Source organism: Hetaerina americana, unplaced genomic scaffold (genome assembly GCF_022747635.1).
Source record: "Hetaerina americana unplaced genomic scaffold, ioHetAmer1.1.p SCAF_9, whole genome shotgun sequence".
Classification (NCBI taxonomy): Eukaryota; Metazoa; Arthropoda; class Insecta; order Odonata; family Calopterygidae; genus Hetaerina; species Hetaerina americana.
This window is the reverse complement of record NW_027287538.1, coordinates 30,459,203-30,477,396: the sequence shown is the minus strand read 5'-3', so window position 1 is coordinate 30,477,396 and position 18,194 is coordinate 30,459,203. Positions and strand designations below refer to the sequence as shown.

Genomic DNA, 18,194 nt, shown 5'->3' with positions numbered 1-18,194 from the left:
TGAAGGACGGAATCAGGAATCAATCTCTTCAGGAGGATCCAGATTTCAAGCGTGGAAATGAAAATGAATGGATGGATGTGGCCAGCACAATTTATACCCGTACAAGTAAATCTACATTTTAAATAGCAATCAAATTAATAAAATACTCAAAAAAATGTTATATTATCAGACAAATTATTAGTGGGGTTGATTTGCAACCAAAGAAAGTAGTAGTCGTATTTAGGGGAGGCGACCGACAGCTGAGGTCATTTGCGCCATAGGGGATAGATAAGAATGGATGAAGGGTGGAGAGAAACCTGGCGTCCGCCTTAGCCTTCTCTTAACGAAAGGGGTCCGCAGCTTAACGTCTCATTCGACGGACGGCGTACTCTCAAGAGTTCACTCAAAGTGCCCTCTACAAAGCACCTTAAGTAGGGATCGAGATGCATCTGAAAAATATTCAACACCGCCGGGATTGAACCCGGGCCCTCTTGGTGGGAAGCCAGTACGATAGCCACCTCACCATCTCGATCCCCTTGTAAACAAAGGGATATAACCACTAGATAAGAAAATAACATTAAGAAAACAGGTGTAATAGTATTGATAGAAATGAGCTCTTACGGCTAGTAATATTGAATGAATGTAAAACTCCAATAGCCGTAAACAGTTAAAACTGTTTACGGCTATTGAAGTTTTACATTCATTCAAGGTGTAATAGTGCCAAGAAACTGCGATAGATGCCGAAAGAGTAACTTTCAACGGAATCATCCGCTAATATGCATTTCAATGCAACAATTTTAGAGTGTAAAAATCATTCGCTCCGACCGGAATTCGAACCCGGATCCCTCCATGCCTGGCCGAGTACTTAAGCCAGCTAAGCTAAGGAATCCTCGATAGCTTAACTGGCAAAAGCACTCCGCCGGACATCGAGGTATCCGGGTTCGAATTCCGGCCAAGGCGAATGATTTTTACGCTCTGAAATTGTTGCAGTTAATTCCCAAACACCGTTACCGAATCTAGTTTTCTACAATTATTGTTCATGTTGTACACAGATACTCGAAAAAAGGTATATCTGTGCTTGAGGGTCCTCTTATGATTATGGCAAGGCATGATGGTATATGACATGGCTACATACAGTCTTTCAAGAGCTACTATCATTTGCTATATACTTGGACTATCTACGGACGAATTCATTGTTGTTGTATATTTGAAGAATACATGAAAACGTTGTTTAACTGATTACGAGAGCTATTGCAAATCATGGTAGACTTCTAAGTACGTCTGTGCAGCAGCGATATCTCTTACTCTACTATACCTGTATTTCCTCCTTAAACTTCCAATAGTTTCCATCCCCTCCATCTCATCCCAAATACCTATTGTCTTCCTCACTCTTACCAAACATCCTCCCTTTTATCGCAGGCCTCAACCATTCCGCCACCATTCATTTTCTCCCCATCCACTTTCACTTTAGTCGAATTTCCAACATCAATTTCCTCTTTTCGAACCCGACATTTACCCTTTCTCCAACTCCATGCGCACTATTATTTTCTGTTTGAATGCCATGCTTTTTGTCCAACTTCTCCGCTACGACCGTAATTCAAAGGCCTTGAATTTACTTTCTTTCACATTCCTCAAATATCAGGGCATGATTTACAGAACTTTTACGGCATTTACTTATGTTTCGAATGAAAAGACATAGTTATGTACTTACTTTCTCACCATTTGGGCTTAAGCGCGAGAAACTTATTAATAAGGTATTATTAATCAGAAAACAATGAACACCTAAATTTCTATTAGAGATAATCATTACACTCCTTATCAAAGTTTTCACTAATACTTTCGTGTATCTTGATGAAGGGGGCCTCTTTTCTGTAAATGCTTCACGGGCTGTCGCGATTCTTCTCCTTATTGGGAAACTGGCCGAACATTATCGAAATATCGATTGTTTTCGTCCTTGCCTCGCCCTTTACCACCTCCGCTGCTTCCTTGTGTAATTAATCGGTTCGAGCACGTTGATTTTCCGCACCCCGCTCTTTACGACGACGCTCCCAGCACGGCGCTCGACTTGCCTGCGGGTCCTCGCCTGCATACATCGGACGAATCGACAACTGAGCATTCTTAAATAAATTTATTTCTGGAAGGAGTAGAATTTCAATGCGAGTGTTTACCAAAATATGCAAATTGTTGTACTTGAGCAACCGTCATATGATGATGCGGGTGGAATGAGTGTTCATCCCGTGACGATGGTGACCGAGGCTGGTGACCTTCGGACCATTGACAAATGTCAAAGTCACCTGCCCTGTCATTAGGCATCATATGATGAAGCAAGTGGAGTTAGTGGTTGCCGATGACAGTGGCAACCGAGGTTGTTGACCGATATGGACCCTTGACCCATGCCTGAGTCACCTACTCCTTTATCGTGCATTTGAAGATGATTACTGATGACTGAAGCTACCATGTTGGAGGGGAGACAGTCGGAGACTCGCAACCGGACGACATAGTTGCGCTGCGCCCCTCTGTTGGAAGCACAATTTGCGTGTTTTAAGTTTGTATAAAGTTGTTCCTGTCTGTATTCAAGTCTGGGGAAAAATTCAGAGCACCGTTGAACTGCCCTTCATCATATTTCCCGATATTTTCCCAACACTCATCTCACTCAAGCCCCCAGTTACCCGCGAGGCGGCCGCTAGACGCACTGGGTCATCTCAAATTGTCGTCCATAGCCCTCGCGAAGACGCAGGGATACGACAAATGGATTTTTTAAATACTACACAATAGGATTTTGTTTGATTCCTGAAAAAATATCTAGTTTAAACGGTTAATGACAAAAAGGTAAACTTAAATTTGCCTGAAATAAATTTTTGAAGAGGTTTTTCAATAAGTATATGCTTTCCAGGTTGATTTCCCGAATGGCATTCATACGTGTTACATGCGATTACAACGGCCAGGGCTACTATTCAAAGGTAAAAACGGCACCAAAAAAGCGCCCAGGGTCGTTATTATTGAGTATTGCAAGGTGCCAAGTCTATTTAAAATTGTAGCCAAAACAATCCGATCGATAATGAATGCTAAGAGTTGAGTTTCTTAGCATTAAAGAGAATACATGACATCTGAAAAAATTATCCACATGAATCATTAATAATGAGTAGGTCTTAGCTGCGAAAAGTTAGGAAAAAATCTCAATAAACTTACTATGATTTAAAGGCACCACCCTCCAAATTACGGAACCCAAACTATTTGCAATCGCACGGGTGACCATAGTTGAAAACGTATTCGCACCAATACTATAAGGTAATTTTGATTTGTTCACGGGATTCAATGACTGGAGGTGGGAACAACCACAAAATCGTCTTCCTTCATTCGTCGAAAGTGAGATCTCAGAGCAGGAAATTCAAATTTGATTTCATGCAAGCAGAAGTTACTATCCCCGGCTCTTAAGCTAACCTCTCCTATTAAGTACGTGGATACGTTCATCAATGAGTTATTTACGAGGGTCATCCGGAAAGTAGTACCCGTTCGTGAAATAAAGACACAAAAGTAAATATTAACAAACATAAAAAATTTTATTTGAAAGAGGATACTTTAAACTACTTCTCAACATAATCTCCAAGCAAATTAAGGCATTTGTCATAACGTGTGACAAGTTTCTGTATTCCTGCTGCATAGTCCTTCGCCGCCAGCTCATTGAGATACGCGAGGGACCCATCTTGCACAAATTTTTGCATAATGCAGATGGTGTTTAACAATTTCATGAACAATTGTTCGAGAAACATTGGGAAAATGCTCACAGATGTCATCAATTGTGACGCGCCGATCGTTCCTCACGAATTCGTCAACTGAGCTCACCAGTTGGTCTGTAATGACAGACGGTCTCCCCGAACGCTCATCGTCGTGTGTGTTCCCCCTCCCCATGTTGAAGTTGCGACACCACCGCCGAACAGACGACTCGTCCATTACATTGTCTCCATACACCTCCTTTAATTGGCGATGAATATCACATGGGCGAACGTTTCTTGCATTGAGGAATTTAATCACTGCCCTCACTTCACAACTGGCGGCGTTCTCAATTTTTTTAAACATTGTAAACAATCACAGAAACAACACAGGCAATGCTAGCGTCACGCAACTTGGCTCAGAGAAGGCAGACAAGCCACTGAAGCTATCTGACCTCGTCCAGCGGCTACTCGCGTCGTCAGCACTTCATGCGGCACGAACGGGTACTACTTTCCGGATGACCCTCGTATAACGTTTCAATTTATTCAAATGTTTACTGAAAATCTTTCACCAACGATTAGATGAATGTAGTCAGAGATGGTTATGCGCAGTTTTTTATATTTCCCCACTTATTTTGGAAGATTATTTTTATTTTAGACACATGTTACATTATACAGCGGCGTCCGATGTACTCCAAGAGGCGGCACAAGTGTTCACGTCTCAGGGTTATAGTATTACTGCGATCCCTTCAAAATTTAACGTCAAATCAAAACGTTTGCCTAAGCTAGGACTTCTATCCGTGGTCTACCATTTCAGATGTGGTAGCTAACGTTCTACAGCAGCTGATGCAACTTGAAATGAATTAATCGTTCGAACATGGCGAAGATATGCCTTTGTGTCTGTCTATATGTATTTATGTGTCTATATGCATGTAATTATTAATGTTATGCCTGATATAATATGTATACGAAGATGGATTAAATGGAAGAAGCGGCCATCAGGTCTAAATTTCACCCAAATAAATACCTCTATCTATCTATAAGATGGTAACCCAAAACTCGCCCCTTAGGCAACGTACCTAAGTCTAAACGTCTGCTAGACTGCCCTCACGAATACAAATGTTTCGTGTCTAGCAATGTTAACCCCAACGTCAAATCTGGATGGTTCAGACTATTATTATATATGGCGTGTCGGTTAATGGCACCTGTAATGTATTCAACTACAGGTTCAACGCACGCTTTACCGCATTTCTACCTTTCTCTCAATTACGTACGCCATTCCATTCCCTCAATTTTGCATTCTGGGAGTTCGGGCGATTATTTCGTTTGCTTTATTCATTTTCCTGCTTCCACATGCAATCGGAAACTTTAGGCGGGTGAGGTCACCGTGCATCGCGTGATTGACTGCGTCAAGGAAAGTGAGGAACGCCCACATTGTTAACCGCAGTGCGATTGGGGACTCTCCGAGGAATTTGAACCCGCGTTCAGGTTACTTTCCTTTTTCGGCGACCGCGGTTGACTCGGGAAAGCGGAAAGGATGATGGCTTTGAAGGAAAGGTTGGGAAGGCAGCGAAAAAGGAAGAAGCCTGGGGCGGAAAAAAAAAGTTTTGGGACTGAGCCGAGGAAATCCGCAAATGGACGGCCACTTGGATTTCAAAACGTGACCGGGATGACGGTAGGGACTACTGGCGGGAAGAGGGGGGACGGGAGCCCATAGATGGGTGGGCATTTGGAGGAAATAAGCCTGTCTTTCATTTAAAACCGCGGTATTATTTATACTCGCGCTACGAGAGCAATTAACGCCTTGAGGAATGTGGTATGACGGCATTACGACATTATGTTCAGCCTGGTCCCCTTGGCCATTAAACTAATAAAATCCATTTTCAACCTCTGAGTTTATAAAAACTAAAAGACATTAACTAATTTAAGGATTACGACTTTATTTTGGGACGCTAAGCACCAGAAAAATATAGAACAATACCGTGAAAAGCTGAATATGTAACTAGGTAAGTGGAATGATTAGATAAACATATATAAAAATTTAATCTCTTCATCTTGGGTTATATTTTATAAAATGAAACACCCTTAAGGTAACTATTGAGTTGTTCTTTTACAAATGCCGCATTTACTCGAGGCATACCAACGTATATACATTTGATACTGAAATTCATTTTTACCCCTAAGGCACCACTTGGAAGTACTTTTCGTACGTTAATTTCTAATAACAAAACCACAAATTTTTCTTCAGTCCATCAATTCTTTACATACTTCCAATAACTTTTAACGAAAAAATGATCCGCAATTATGGTTAAAAACTCTTCCTATAATGATCACGTCGCGATTACTATTCGTTACACCCTCCCAGCAATTATTTACATAATCGCTCGTATGCGCGCTGCCGAATAATTAGTGTCCTTGTTACTCATCCGCATTGCAACGAACCAAATATTTCCTAAGCTGAGTACGAAGATATTGAACTGTCGAACTGCTACCAGAAGCTAGAAAAATGTTGGGTGGCGAATAAAAATTTCATTTGCAAATTTACAAATTTAACACTGCAGCATCGTAAAAATAGCAGGGAACGGAAAAATATCAAGAATAATATAGATTCAACAGCATATTTTTTAAAACGACGCTATTCCCTCAAGAATAAGTCGGAAAACAATAGATTGCGTTCATCGTAATATAAAAGATCAGAGCTCAGTTGAACTACTGGCATGAATATGGTGCATACGTGCACATGGCGTCAAACAGCACTCAGTGAGTGAATTTAGTCCGAAAGAATATTGGAATCACATTGAAAACTATTCATTTCACAAACACGACTAGAGCGGACACGTATTCATGGCTCCACTATTGATCTCCCATTGACTCTACTCCGAAAAGAAGTGAACCGATAATATCCGCCAAGCGTGTCAGCGGAATCCCATCTCCGAAAGGGCCATGAAAGGTGGACCACAAGAGTGAAAAGACATTTGACGCTAGACAAGTCACGCTGAAAATCAGCAGGAATTGATCGCGATGTTTCTATACCGTCGCTTCGTTGAAGTCAATATACTATTGATGAAAAGCTAATCCTGCTGGCGAGAAGAGAGGGTAAGAAACGAGGCGATATGAAGGACTGAGAGGTAAGCGTAGTGGACAAAAAAAGGAAAAAAACAGGGGGAGAGAAATGAGAAGAATCGCAACGGAAGGTGGATGCGAGAAATGATAATTCGAGTAATGAAGGCGAAAAAAGGGAGAGTGGAGAGTTCACCAGTGAGAGAATGAATACGAAAGAATGGGTTTTTAGCCGAAAATTTCTCGAGTCAAGAATAAATGTGAATGGAGGAAAAAAGGAAATGGGAAAGAATTGGATGAGCATGACAGTTAAAAAAGGGTAAAACGAGAGAGAAACTACAAAGACATGGCATAAAAGAAGGAGAGATGAATGCGGGTGACACATATTAGATACGAAACCGAGAAGAAAAAAGGAACCCCAGAATGAGAGAATAAGAGATAAGGAAAAATTCATTGAAACGATCCTGAAACCCAATTTCCTCTTATCTCCCGCCGCCATTTATATCCAAAACAGGAGTGAAATAAAAATAACCTCCGAGGTAAAAAAAATAGCCGAACCGGGATTTTTTAGAACAATTTTGGCTAGGATTTCTCTTAAGCGGTCCGCGTTTCACTTTCTTTCGAGATGAAATGTTTGGCGGCAGTGTCATGCACGGGATTTAAATTTACCATTTATTCGAAGCGATTTTTCCCCAATGAAAATTGATAAGCTTCGAGAAGTAATGTGACTCAGATAAGCATATCTGAATATTATCGACGTAATAGAAAAAAAACAATGGCATGTACTTTCCCATTTTAACAATGCACGAAATTTTACCGTCATAATTGTGTACAATTTTTGAGAGCTTAACGTAGCCAATATTTAATCTTATGGAGAGAGGTCTCCCTTGAATAAATTTATATTAATATGAACTTAATATGAAATTTTCACAGGTAATAATAATGCATTTAAAAAAAATGAAATCCCAAACATTAAGTAAAATACTCCACAATTCCAGCAAATCGTAAAACAAATTCGTCTTCGTCGTCGTTGCTATCTTTCGTTTCCTCTTCACCTCTCACCTCTTTGCTACCTCTTCGGTCCTGATTCACTTTGAAGCAGACGCATTAGCGGCAGCTACACACCCACTTCAAAGAGCTATAAGATAGGAACAGACCTACTATACGATAAACCCTTACCGTAAGCCAAAAGAAAATCCACAAAAGGAGGAATTTCACAAAACCACCAGTACGACTTAGTGAACACGAAAAAGACTAATACCACTAACACCACGCCAAATTAACAGAATAATGAAGATAACTCACAAAGAGGCACGCAAGACATATGGTTGGTTAGCCGCCGAAGACTGGCCAAGGGTCTGGAAACCGCGCAGAGGGGTATGAGGAAGATAGATCGAAAAGAAAAATGGGCGGGACAGTGGTTTAGAATGCAGGAAGGAGAATGGAAGTGGAATCGTTGGATAATGCACGAATGGATAAGACTAAGGTTTAATTTAGATTTAAGATCGCCATGGCTGAATCGTTTCGATTCTCTATCGTAATGCCGCATTACATGTAACTCGTAACTCTGTAACTATCCAGTAAGATGATATCTAGTTGAACGAATGTCAAATACCCGTCTAGACTATTTAATAATACTGACACTTGGTTCGCTTCACTCTTACGCTCAAAACCAATGTTTCTCGAACCAATCAGAATAAACGGCCTATTTTATAAATTGAATAAACGACTATTTTCAAAACAACTTCTTTAGAATCCCGAAATACAATAATGATACATTGCAGTGGCCTTCTATTCCCTTCAAAATATTTTGGTGGGAAGAGAGGCCACCGCAATTGGACCGTTTCTAACCCCATATTCATGTATTTACCCCCCTTGATAATAGCAGAGGTATTACCCTCTTTTAAAGTCATCTTTTAAAATGCGCTTCCATTATTTTCCACACCACGCCTGTTATGAATTGGTGCCGTAAAAAATAACAGTCGAAGCACATAAGTCTACGTTCAATACAGGATATGCCAGGTTTTTGTTTTCAAAATGAAATAGGAGACGAGAACCAATTCTAATTTCATCATTTACCAATGTTTCAATTTCAAAATTCTAAAAACCTTTGCAAGGGCATTGAAATCCATTTGCATAATCTGGGGTAATCAATAACCACAAGGAGGGCAATAGTCTTAGTTTGAAATTAAGTTTTTTCCCGAGTCAACTCGGAAAAATCACTGACTCCAGACTGCATGATCATCTGGAGGACTGAAGAGCGGTTTCCCCGGAAACTTTTAAAGACATTAATGCTAAACCCAGTGGGCATCCTCATATGTCGGTCTCGGCCAAAATATCTCAGTGAAACTCAAAAGATTTCTGGCTTCCCTTACACGCAGTAAAATGAAGGAAGTCTTAACGAACGAAGAGAGCCAGAATGCTGCACGAACCGATACCGAGCAGTTTCCAAGCCTGATTTTCAGATTGGGAGAGGGATGGTGGATGCGAGGGCATCCAGAGGTCGGCCGAGTTCAATTTTAGGGGCTGAAGGGGAGAAGGAAAAAATACAGATAGAAGGGAGAATGAGGAGAGAGCGAGAGGGGAAGGGGGGGTGGACGCCTTGAAGGGTGCCCTGTGAGGAATCCGGCAGGGGGAGCGGTCCGAGGCATTTTGATGCGCATTTTAAGGGTTCCGGGGGATTGGACGGGAGGGAAGGGGAGGTGGATAAGGGCGAGGATCCTGGCTTTAGTGGGGCGCCGGCTCGTGGGAGGTGCGTCCAATGGAGATAATGCGTCTGCTGGCACACCACCGAAGGCGGGTGAAAGTGCTGCCGGGTACATTCCGACAGACAGCGTGGGTTCGCATAATATTTCACTGGCCCGCCGTGGTAAATACGCCCATCATTTAACCACTGACAGAGGAGACGGTTAAATAAAAATGCATATAAATGGCCAATGCGGTCCTTTCGATAGAATCGACGTTCGAAACTTCGACTTGGTACTGGAGACCACTGCGAGGAAAGGTCAGAGATCATTGATCAGCATACATTCACTCCTGACCAGGAACATGGGTCTAACATTGGCCCTAATATTAAATTATAAATGTTAACTCTAAATGTCAAACATTAAGAATGATGAATGGAGATTTATTGCATTGTCATCCATGGCACACACTGCTCAGCAATCTTTTGGGCTAATGTGTTTCAATCAAAACAATGAAACGGGACCTCATGGCAGTTTTAGTGTAGGTAAAACCGATCGAAACATGTAGGTTTGAAGAATTGATCTAACCTTAGCCTTGGTGTGATATATAAATCATAATTTCTTTAATGAACTAGTAAAAGGAGAATACGAGTATAGTCATTAAAATCTGAGAAACTGAATGCACCGATAAATTTTGTACCTGAAGGAATCCATTTGCCAAATTTATTTTACAGATTACAATAAAGCTGAATGAATGATAAAATAGCAAATTAAACGTGTTATCAATCCAAAGCCATATTGGATACAATCACAACGCACATAAATACTCCAGATTTGTGCAAACTCCTGATTTAGTTTCAAGTGTCACTAAAAATTGTGAGCATGGGAAGGCTATCTTGATACAGAGTAAGAAAATCGAATAAGCGTTAGATGGAGTAGGTAAGCAGAGGAAATCGCTGGCGGAAATATAAAAGGAGAAGTGAGTGGGGAGATTCTGCCAGGTAGCTGAGCGTTAAGGGCCATTACGTAAGGAAGAATGTTATGTAACCGTGGTACGAGGGGGGAAATACTGAATTTTGGAATGCATGAGAAGGCTTGGCAGATAAAGAGAGCGGAAAAGAGGTTAAGGATTAAATGTTTTTACGTCGCAAATACGTTGACATGGAAGTGTAATAGTTTTCACGAACCATTCATAGCCTGTCGGTGCAAGATAGACACTGGTAACTTCTACAGGATTGGACACAGCTACGCATTATTAAACCAACCATCAAATTTTCTATTTCGTGATTATTATTGCAAATAGGCACCCACACGAGCATTTATTAAGCTCAATTCCACAACATTCTATGAATAACGAGCTCTTTTCAAGAGGGATGCGAATCAACTACGAAATAACATTTATATTGCAATAAGAAGCAATCGGGTGGTTTATTTTATTGGAGTTGGTTTCACCTCACATAACTTAATCATTTAATTAACCTCTTTGCGAAAGAACCAAATTACCAAATTCATTCGTGAGCTTCAGTTAAATTCGCTCTACGAAAACGGGTACCCCCACTTTCGGTTAGAACGATTTCCTAAAATATGGGACGAATTAATCGAATGGTTGACGACATGGGGTCCAAGACTATTGAAAAAAATAGCGCTGATATTGCAGCCAACTGTCTCGCCCAAGGAAATAAAATTAACTTCCCTATTTCCCACGGGAGAGGGCAACATTCCTCGTCTTGCGCGACAGAGGAAGTGAGGGGAGTTAGAGGGATGGGATTCCCTAGGGGTTGATCGCATCTGTCGCTCCACCCCCATTCTCCTCTCCTCTCCCCGTGGAAATAAACTAATCTGGACCCGACCCCGCATTCTCCGTCGTCCTACCCCAAAATCTTTCCCTCTCATCCCCCATTCCTTCAGTGGAATTTCTTGTCCTTCCCACGCATTTACTTCCTTTCTTCCAAGACGCCGCCGATCCTTCATGGGAGAAGAGAGACGGGGGATGCCGGAAATGTCTTTCCCGAACCACTAAAATATGTTTGACAGCCACACCAAAGGTTCTCAGGAACTTTGGATTTTCATACCTTCAAAAATGATTGACAAACACAATACGAAGTTCAAGTTCACGGGAAATCTCGCCTCGAAGTAAGCATGTGTGCGTTTATCCGCATTTAGAGCATAAAAATCTGCGAAAGTTTGCAAGGTTTTCATTTTATCGCAATCTCGGAAGGATGCGTCGCGATGGATCGTGTGGTATGCCGGCCCAAAGGCTCGGCGCCCAGCGGCGTCATTGCTGCTGCATATTCGAAGACTATTTTACCTGAAGACGTGCTAGCTAAATAGTCAACATGAATTCGAAAAATCTCAAATAATAGAGAAAAAATACCTTGCGAATATGTAATAGGATTGGTTCGGTGGATAGTGTACCGGATTCTCACTCCGAGGGCCCGGACACGAATTCCAGCGGTAGCAGGAGGTTTACTCTCGTCAAGTGGAAGGTGTTCGAAGCGCAGTACTCCATCCATTGAATGGGGGGATAAATTGTTAGTGCCTTTCGTTCAGAGTAGGCCAGTACCAGCGTCGGATTCCTCTCCTAACTATCCCTATTTTCGAAACGCGAGCTATCTACTAAACCAACGTACCCATCCCAATTGGCCTCAACTGTAGGCCGCCTTCCCAATGATTACTACAAGTACCTCGCGAATACATTACACAAATTCTTAAATACAAAAATGAACGAGGATGTGACTACCTCTTATCTCTCTGGAGATACTTAAGAGTGATTTCCAGTACGACCGATTTCTTGATTTTGGATTAAAATTCAATGATGAAGTATATTTTAGAAAATAAAATACTAAAACCATGGTCCATAACGATTCTATAGAGTTATAACTGTTTTGAAATGTAATATCCAAATTTTAATTAAATTTTTAAATTATGACTTACACAATTATTAAGAATCAGGAAATATATGATGGCATTACCTGTAGTTGAGCAAAACGTTAATTGGCCAAAAGTGATCATTTCTCTCTCAGAGCCGCCCATTATGATAATAATAACGTAATGATTCAGACATACTGCCATTCCGCATATCCGGCATTATCATAATTAATACTTCTAATTGAATTTAATTCGTGGCGTTAAAGTGGAGGGTATTTAAAAAAAGATATATTTCGATTTAACCGGGAATTTCGGGCAAAAAGTATCCAGATCTTCATCTTGCTAGTTCCACATTAGATACAGTTAAAAATGCCCATCTGTGCACCCTGTTCACATAAATGTCAAAACATGCCATACTGATACTAAGATACCAATAAAATGCTCTTATCTAAATCAAATATTTAAAGATAAGAATGAAACAAGCTATGCCACGAATCCATGATGCATCAGTGAAGGAATCTTCATTTAAATTAAATTAGCTTTTTATACTACTACACGCACAGCACTCTCAGACAAAAATGATAGAGGTATAAACCATTAATTACAGGAAAATGCGCAAACTATTTTTGTCAGAAACATAGACAGATGTGATTAGAATTCTCTTCGGTAACTTCTAGTGATACATCAACTTGAATCATAATACGGTTGTCGCCGGGACGCCCGAAATTACTAAAAGCACATTAGAGTTGGCGGCATAGTGTTTGGCATCCAAATCCATGTTTCATGTTATCTCTTCTCATAGAGATATCTCAATTCCACAATAAATCCACATTTCCAAGACATAATCCGTAACCCAGAATTTCTGGACAGTTTCTCCTAGCCGTCGTAACTTTTGTACCCTTCACTTAAAGGTCTTGACAGCAAGCGCCAAAAAAAACGAAGGCCATCCGGCGAAAATGTTTCTAGCATGATATTATTATGCAATTCTAGCTGGTGGCTAGCTGTGCACACCGAGCCTGTCGGCGGCCACTTAAGAGTAAATACAACAAATAGGTTTATCCACTGCGGACGAATAAACTATTGAATCTACAAGCTTCGATAATGATATAAGCTATCTATTTTATTTAAATTAAACAATGGAAAAGAGTTTCTAATACTTTAGCCTTTAGAAAAATATATCTAGAATTATGCAAACGTTTTACAGCACCTCAAATAAAGACTGTTAAGGCATAACTTAGGCACACGAACAATTACCTGGTTTGTTTCCTTTACTGAGGAGAATCGGCAGCAGATAATCCTCAACAACATGTCAAGGAAAACTGCTTTAGCACCCAACTTACCTGAAAAAAGGAAAAAATTACGCTATTAATAATTATGCAATGAGCAAAAAATTAGTAAAACTACAAAAAAATAATTAAGAATTCGGTGCGTATTTGGAAGACAAAACTAGACCTCTTGATGACAAGAAACCATTAAACTAAACTGAAGCTTTTTTATATATCACCTTACATACAAATCCTGGCTTACTTTCTTTACCAGGTCTAGCAGTTAGAAGTTGATATATACTCGTACAAACGTCAAGCGTTTTCCTCATTTATGAGCGAGGAATTTCAAAACCAAAATTTACAAAACATTTAATTTCACTTAATACTATAAAATTAGCACGTGAGTAACAGGAAGAAATCAGAGAAAAATATTTAAAAAATAAAAGTCGCATTTTTGATCGTTTAGGTAGAGCTAAAGAGTCTCCTTGATCTCGACGAGAGACGAGAGCTGACATCAAAGCTCAATAGGATTTTTTTATTCCAAAACTTCTGAAATAAAAGGTTTTTTTACGACGACGACTTTGGAATAGAAAAGCGGATCATGAAGAGAACCCTGAAAATAATCCTTCTCTTGAAATTGTTCAAACAGGAAAGATGAACGGAGATGTTGTTTCGCTTAAACAGTTACGGCACCCTTTAAATTTATAAATCTTAATATATTTGCCGTTAAAATAGTTTGCCTGTTAGATTCACTTGTTTTGATATTTTACAAAATCGGAGCAAAGATGTTTCTTGACTATTCTGTAATGACTACAAAACGATAGCATGAGTCTATACTATGTGGGCTAGGCCAGGCGTACAACAGTTGCCTTGAGGTCCATTTATCAAAGGTAGAATCTGGGGCATTTGTTACTGTCCTTAGGTTGAAAGAATCCACCGCTTACTTCGTAAAATTACGACAGCTATCACCTGACCTACATTTTCCCATGAAACTTCTGAAAATATCACTTCGAAAAAAAACCTGCCCGATACTGGAACGCTCTTTGCATTTGATACAGATATGAAGAGAACCTGAGAATCAAGTTCAATGCCAGCGACATTTCCCATTTGCACAGACGTCGAGGACGAGTCAAACTTCAATCCTTCTCGCGAGCGGAGACCGACCCACCACTCTTGTCAACGGATTTCCGTTCACCCGGCGAGAGAAGTCCCCAGCACAAACATGGGGATAGACGAAGAGGCGGTGGGGAGAAAGCAAACAGCGGCGGGTGCGATCCGAGGGGCGTCCTCCCTCTCTACGAGGAGAAAACTGGTATTTCTCGCGGGGGATTCCTCCTTGATACGGGGGAGAAAAAAGACGCCCGTGTACCGACGAAGGATGTCAGGAGGGTGACGGGAGGGGAGTGGGGAAGAAAGAGCCAAGCGTCACCGAGGTGAGGGCCATCAAATTCGATCTCCCGACCGTCTCACGTGACCCTCTCGAGCGAACCAAGGGGAGCTAAAAAAACGAGTAAGAGATCCGGTGGGCTCGTGGCACACGCATGAAAGCTTCCCCACAAACCTGGATGCGGAGCCGCGATGAGAGGATGGCGGTAAGAGACATAATTCCCATTCCGTTTCTACCCTCGAGCTGGTAGATTACATTACGAGCGGGAACGCGCCTAAGTGTGTGGTATTTCATTTTTACGTGAGATCCAAAAGATATACCAATTAGTGCCTACAACACTTCATGATCTGACTCAATATCTTAAGGATCAAACAAGACAATCAAAGATGACTAAATTCGCTCTTACAATGAATAGTTAAAAATTTAAAGCTTTGAATGTTCCCACGCCAAGTTTCAAACTCGGTAGTTTTGAAATCTCAAATGCTTATTCATAGCTTGGTGATTCACGGTGGGAATTGTCAACATATTCTCAAAGCAAATTCGAATAAAATGTTGAATAGATCTGGCCTTGCCTCAAAGAAGAAAAAAATGGCGGGATCTTTCTGTGTAGGTGATTGCTAATCGAGTATCTGCGACAGTTACCGTTTGTCATAACCTTACTATCAAGTTTTCTCCCTGCTTTTTTCTTCTTCTTCAAGCCTAACTTTAAGGGAAAAAACGACCATAGTTTCAAAATAAAAATAAGGACGCAAGAAACAAATAAGAAAAAATACTCTTTTTTAAATAGAACTATTATTGATTCAAACCAGCTTCCTGGAGGTTTGTTTGAGCCCTTTCCATTAAATTTTAGAAGTTTTAAGTTTAAATGTAAAGCAGCCACTGGGTAATAAACTTCATTGTAGTCATTAAAATATTGTTTGTAAGTGATGTGGACGGCATTTTGTATGTGATGTGGAAGTTTGTTTGTGTGTGGTGTGGAAGTGTCATTGTATGTAAGAATATTTTGCCTCTTATCTGACCTGTTTTTCTAGTGCGTGTATGTTTGTATTTTTCGTTGTAAGAGTTATCTTTGACCAAACTTGACCGTTCCCACCAGGACAATTGCCTCATTGCAACGTAAACCTAAAATAATAATAATAATTATTGGGTATCGACGGCTGTTCCATTCCCCAAGTCGTAATTTCTTTCAAGGCATTTCTCTTTCGTTGCTCTCCTACCATTTTTTCCTTGGTCATTTTTTCTTTAACATTACTGCCGGACGCAGCTCCAAATACGAGTATGAGTAGGAACTCCGGTTTATACATACTTGTATACGTATTTCCTCAAAATCCTTTCAATACCTATCATGAGAAAACTAAAAACCGAGGACGGTGTCCTCGGATAACTTATTTAATGCATTTCTTCGAATCTTCGTGCAGCACCCGGTAAAACCACATAATAACTAAGAAAGGTTAAATAGAGGTTTGAAAAATGATGTCCTCTTTTTAGCGCCATAAAATATTTTTTTAACGAGTGTAGAGAACTTTCCGGCAATCATGATAAAATAACTCCGGAAATTTTTAAAGATATTTGATACACGGGTGAAAATTCTGGAGTCCAAAATTCTATTATCTATGCTATCAATTCAAGGATGGTGTTTTAGCATTGATTAATTGATTCTCATGAAAGTACACGCGATTATCTCACAATCACAGGATGGAGTTTAAATAAGCGACGGCGGAATAACAATTGTGCATGTATAGCTCAGGATGGCCAATGATGAGGGTGAGGATGGAAACTAAGAAGCATAAGCAGGGCTGGAGCTCACAAAAGGATAGACCAAACCAATTATTAATAATAAATTAGAGCACTTATGACGATGATGATGGTTTTGAGAGGAGAATCTACAACGACAACTGAAATGATTTAAATCGGCCTACTATTAAGCATCGAGAAAGAGGGATGCAGAAAGCACAAGTGGGGCTTGATGAAGGTATCGGCCAAGCCAACACAATACTTACTTCTTTGTCTCATTAACTACAAGAAACGCGTCGTAATTAATCTTTGACTGCCGTTCACCCTTCTTACGGTGACTCCTTTACACATTGATAAATAATTTACAAGAAAATACTAATTTGAACATATTTCATACTATACCTATCACTCAAAATAAATAACTTCCCATCTGTCACAGTTATTTTAAAGAGAGAACGGGTAGAGGACTTGTAGACACGTAGACGTGAGACATGTAGCGGCCGTTCATGATCCCATGGAGAAATTGAAATCGGCTAGTGTGCATCTCTGTTGCAGGAAAGTAATGGCATGTTCGGAGAGCAGTTCGCACTTGGTGAGATTTCGAAGAGAGGATACGCGAAGTATAGCTATGTTGATAAAGAAATTGAGCGGTATGACTAAAATTATAACGTTGGAGGTACCAGTTTTAGACCAAATGGAGGAACAGTAATCCACTATGTGGAGAATGCACCCAGAAAATATTGCCTATAGAGCTAAAGGATTGTCAATTTCGGAAAACCTGTACAGGAGACCAAGGAGAGACATGGCTTTGGAGGAGACGTTTCAGATATTTGAGGTAAACATAAGACTGGAATCAAATACTACTCCTAGATCATCATGTGAAGTGACATTAGGGACGGAGTGGCCGGAGAGGCAATAGGAGGATATAACAGGATTGGTGTTTAGGGTAAATGTGAGGATTTTAGATTTGGAGGGGTTAATGTTGAGCTTCCAAGCATAGCACCACTGGGTGATGGAGGTAAGGGCATCTTAGAGAGCGGCGCAGTTCGAGTGGTTGTCAACTATCCTGAAAATTTTGCAGTTGTCAGCGTAAAGGAGAATGCCGCAGTTGCGAGTGAGAACAAGAACTGTAATCAACAACAGCGAAGAGAAGAGGGCCAAGAAAATTACCTAGCGGTACACCAGAAGTTATATTTAGAGAAGATGAAACACCGTCGAGTACAACTCTCTAAGACTTGTTGGAGAGAAAGTCGGTGAGTAGACGATGTAACGGGTCATGTATATCGAACTGGTTATTAAGTTTATGAGACAATAGCAAGCGATCCACATTATCAAAAGCTTTCGAGACATGAATGTAGGAGACAGCGAGTTGGAATGATTCCTCAAAAGATTCATGATAGTAAATTACTGAGAGATTACTAATACATGAGCTAACACGAAGAAAGCCGTGCTGTTGGGGGGTGGGAGGGGGGAAGAGTGAAGCAAAGAAGACGACTGTGAATAACTT

At 40.5% G+C, this 18,194-nt stretch overlaps 1 protein-coding gene across 5 annotated transcripts in view; it reads right to left on the bottom strand.

Moving 5' to 3' along the window:
- The window catches only part of spas (spastin), a 350,388-nt gene that overhangs the window by 107,628 nt on the left and 224,566 nt on the right, over positions 1 to 18,194 (bottom strand). The window contains exon 2 of one of the 5 annotated variants that reach the window (XM_071598122.1): positions 13,556 to 13,641. The exons of 3 other annotated variants lie outside the window; for them this stretch is intronic. The gene's annotated coding sequence lies outside the window, so the exon portion shown is untranslated. Of the gene's footprint in view, positions 1 to 13,555; positions 13,642 to 14,637; positions 14,680 to 18,194 lie in introns of those variants that run through there. One more of the 5 variants, XM_071598124.1, reaches the window with a different exon arrangement.